This window comes from Rutidosis leptorrhynchoides, chromosome 3, assembly GCF_046630445.1.
Source record: "Rutidosis leptorrhynchoides isolate AG116_Rl617_1_P2 chromosome 3, CSIRO_AGI_Rlap_v1, whole genome shotgun sequence".
NCBI lineage: Eukaryota > Viridiplantae > Streptophyta > Magnoliopsida > Asterales > Asteraceae > Rutidosis > Rutidosis leptorrhynchoides.
Genome location: NC_092335.1, coordinates 536,056,841 through 536,061,107, shown reverse-complemented (window position 1 = coordinate 536,061,107; position 4,267 = coordinate 536,056,841). Strand labels below are relative to the sequence as shown.

The following is a 4,267-nucleotide window of genomic DNA, read 5'->3' as shown; positions in this document are numbered from 1 at the left end:
AATGAAATATTGTCTTTTAATAACGAATGCAATATTTGTAAAATGTATCATATAGAGGTCAAGTACCTCACGATGTAACCAAATGTAATATATTCGTCCAAGATGGATTAGGACGGGTCGCTATAGGTGGTATCAGAGCGGTGGTCTTAGCGAACCAGGTCTTGCATTAGTGTGTCTAACTGATAGTTGTGCAATGATCAAGGATGTGCAATTTCATGAGTTAATGGAAAAGAATCCGTTTGAACACCTTCAACTATTCAATGATATTTCTGATCTTTACAAGCATAAAGATGTTACCGAAGATGCTTATAAGTTAAGGGCATTCCCCTTTTCTCTTCAAGGTGATGCCAAGGCTTGGTTAAGAAATTTTCCTTCCGACTCGATTAGAACTTTTCAAGACTTAAGCGACACTTTTATCAATCACTTCTTTCCACCATCAAAGGCACGGAGAGACTTAGAATGGAGATCAATGCATTCGCTCAACGAAGTGATGAGTCTTTATATAATGCATGGATACATTTTAAGAAGATGTTGAGAGCATGTCCACCACATGGATTGACAAAAAGAGAGTACATCAACACGTTTTATCGGGGTACGAATTTATTGACAAGACAAATTCTTGATGCATCCGCGGGAGGAGTGTTTATGTATAAGTCACTTAATGCGGCCAAAACCTTGTTGGAAGATATCTCAATTCATACTTATGAGTGGAACCCTTCACCTAGAGATTTGCCAAGGAAAAGTGTAGCTTAAGTGGAGAGTGAAAACGGTCCAGTCACATTTGCTAGCTTAAATAATCAATTTCAATCATACGTGAAAGAGTTGAAGAAGTTACAACAATCTATTGTCGTGATGCAAGTAGGGTGTGAAAGATGCGATGGACCTCACCTCACAAAGAATTGTCCTCAAATCAACCAATGCAACCATATTGATTTGGGCGATATACCTATGAACTCGGATGCTCATGTCAACTATGTGAGTAATCAAAATTATCAAAGGGGAGGCTTATCAAGCTAAGGCTAACTCAATCCTAACCAAAGACAAGTCTCATTCAACACTCAAAACAACCCACCACCCGGATTTACAAACCAAAACCGAAACCAAGGTTACAACCCAAGCTATAACAAAAACTGAAACAACAACTTCCAATCACAAAATCAACAAACATATAACACCCAACCTTATAACAATCAAACCAACACAAGTTATCAAGGCAACCAAGGCTATCAAAACAACCAAGGTTATAGTCAACCACAAATTAACCAAGGTTACAATCAGCAACCACAAAAAAACCAACAAAACAATCAACAATCCCAACCTTCAAAGAGTTTAGAAGAGATCATGCAAAACTACATAAAGAAGGCGGAGCCAACCGAGGCATTTTTGTTAAAGGAAAATGAGTTCTTGAAGCAACAATTGAAGCATCAACAAGCCTCATTGATAGTGCTCCAAATAAACATATATTTAGTATCAATATCCTTCCTATATGTAAAGTTTTCAGTTGTAATTGTTCTATTTCCAAGTGATATTCGTTTATAATAAATAAGTGCAAAGATAAAAGGCGAAAACGAAGATTCGAAGACAAAAACGTCCAAAAAGCTCAAATGTACAAGATACAATTCAAGTGGTTCAAATTAATGATGAGAAACGTCTAAAATTAACAAGAGTACAAGTTACGAAACGAAAAGCACGAAGATTAAAGAATTGAAGAAAAAGCGTCTTAAAACTGGAAAAAGGTCCTTAAAGCCATAGTGCACTCAAAAGCGTCCCAAAAATTGAGTTAAAAGACTTGCGCGGATTTTGGGTGTTAAGGAAAATAATTTTATGTGCAAATTACAAATTGCAAAATACAAAGTACAAGATATTAAATCGTACGAAAGGATGTTCGAAAATCCGGAACCGGGACCTGAGCCAACTATCAACGCCCGACTCAACGGACCAAAAATTACAAGTCTACTATGCACAAGAATATAATATAATATATATATAATTATATAAATTATATATATATTATATATATTTATATATCATGTCGACAAGCTAGTGTCCAAGGCAATGTGAGCTGGATTTCTATGCCATGCGATCGCATGGAAATAACAAAGGGGAGCCATGTTATCGCATGGCCCCAAAAGTTTGGTCAGGCCTATAAAAGCCACAGAATTCTGGCCGAAATATAAACAATAAATATATTACTCCCTCTGTAAGATATATATATATATATATATATATATATATATATATATATATATATATATATATATATATATATATATAAATATTAGTTTAGTTTTATATTAGATTAGTTTGGGTTATGTAAAGGTTATTTTACGGGTTTTGAAGTCGAAATTCTGTCCGTGTAACACTACGCGATAAATACTCAATGTAAGTTATGTTTTCCTTTTTAAAATTAATGTCTCGTAACTAAGTTATTATTATGCTTATTTAAGCCAAAGTAATTGTGATTTTAGACTAAATATTAAAGATGGGGTTATTGGGCTTTGTACCATAATTGGGGTTTGGACAAAAGAATGACACTTGTGAAAATTAGACTATGGGCTATTAATGGACTTTATATTAAATTAACGATACCTCGTTAATTTAATATAAAGGTTATGATTTGACGTATCTATATATAACCACATACGCATAATCGGACACGATGGGCGGGATATTTATAAGTACGAATTATTGTTCATTTGACCGGACACGGGGATGGATTAATAGTTAATGGACTCATTAAAACAGGGGTGGATTACATTCAAGGGTAATTGGTGTAATTGTTAACAAAGTATTAAAACCTTGGATTACACACAGTCGATAACCTGGTGTATTCATTAAACAAAGTATTAAGACCTTGTTACAGTTCGAATCCCCAATTAGTTGGAATATTTGACTTCGGGTATAAGGTTAAATTTGCAGAGCATTTTATAATTATGACCGATGAACTATTATGGGCAAAACCCATATAGGTATCAATTACATCCAGGACAAAGGACAATTAACCCAGGGTAATAAATAATCAAAACGTCAAACATCATGGTTACGGAAGTTTAAATAAGCATAATTATTATATTGTTATTTATTTTACGCACTTAAATTATCGTCATTTATATTTTGCATTAGGTTTTAATTGTGACTTAAAATATAAAACCGACAAACTGGTCATTAAACGGCAAATCCCCTTTTATATATTATTATATATAATTATATATATTTTGTACAAATATAGTTAATTAAAATATAGTGTGAAATAAGCCATCTCCCTGTGGAACGAACCGGACTTACTAAAAACTATACTACTTTACGATTAGGTACACTGCCTATAGTGTTGTAGCAAGGTTTAGGTATATCCCATCTGTAAATAAATAATTAAAACTTGTGTTATTTGTATCGTATTTCGTAGTAAAAATAATAACTATTTCGTATACACCGCTGCGCACATCAAGTTTTTGGCGCCGCTGCCGGGGAACTCGGCGAAACGCTATATTTTTAATATATATTTGTGTAAATATTTTTATATATAATTTTTAGAAAAACAATATAAAATCTATTAAAAAAAACTGGAATCCAAGCCCATGCGATCGCATGAGCTGGCCGTGATAATTCCATGCGATCGCATGGTAAACTCTGACACGCCTGATCAAACCCTATTCCAGCATTAATTACGTATTATTAATTATTATTATTATTTAAACCCTAATTAGGTTTATATTTAATAATAATTTGTTTTAGTTTTTAATTAATTTGTATTATTTAGTTTAATTAGTTTTGTTAATATATAAAAATTAATACTTTTATAAATAAATAATATAAAAATAATATTTTTATAAAAATTGTACTTTTTACAACTTTAAGTTTATTTTTATATTTTGTATCTTTTTATTTGTTTTAGCGTAATATTTGTATTTTTCGCTCGTAATTAGTTTTAACACATAGTTTTTTCCGTAGTTATTTTTTATTTCTAGATTTTTAGGCTTTGCCGTAAAATCCTTTAAGTGCTTTTTCTTTAGAATTAAGATTTAGGCGCTTTAGAATTTTGCGACGCCGTTTTTCGCTTTAATTTTTTTAGTACCTTATAAGTAATTGCCGTTTTCCGAATAAAATTGCATTTACCTTTAGACCTTTAGGAGCAACTTTTTAGATTTAGTTTTTAGACTTTTAAGTTTCGACGTTTTTCTTTCTTATTTTTATTTTTCGACGTTTTTCGACGCGTAATCTTTTTCTTTCTTATTTCTCGACACGCTAGTTTTTAGGACATAGATTTTTA

At 32.1% G+C, this 4,267-nt stretch overlaps 1 non-coding gene across 1 annotated transcript; it reads right to left on the bottom strand.

Annotated features, from left to right (window-relative positions):
* Positions 1 to 450: 450 nt before the first annotated feature.
* Positions 451 to 557, bottom strand: LOC139903048 (small nucleolar RNA R71). The gene has a single exon (XR_011777896.1). It is a non-coding gene; the product is annotated as a small nucleolar RNA R71 (small nucleolar RNA).
* Between the last annotated feature and the right edge of the window lie 3,710 nt (positions 558 to 4,267).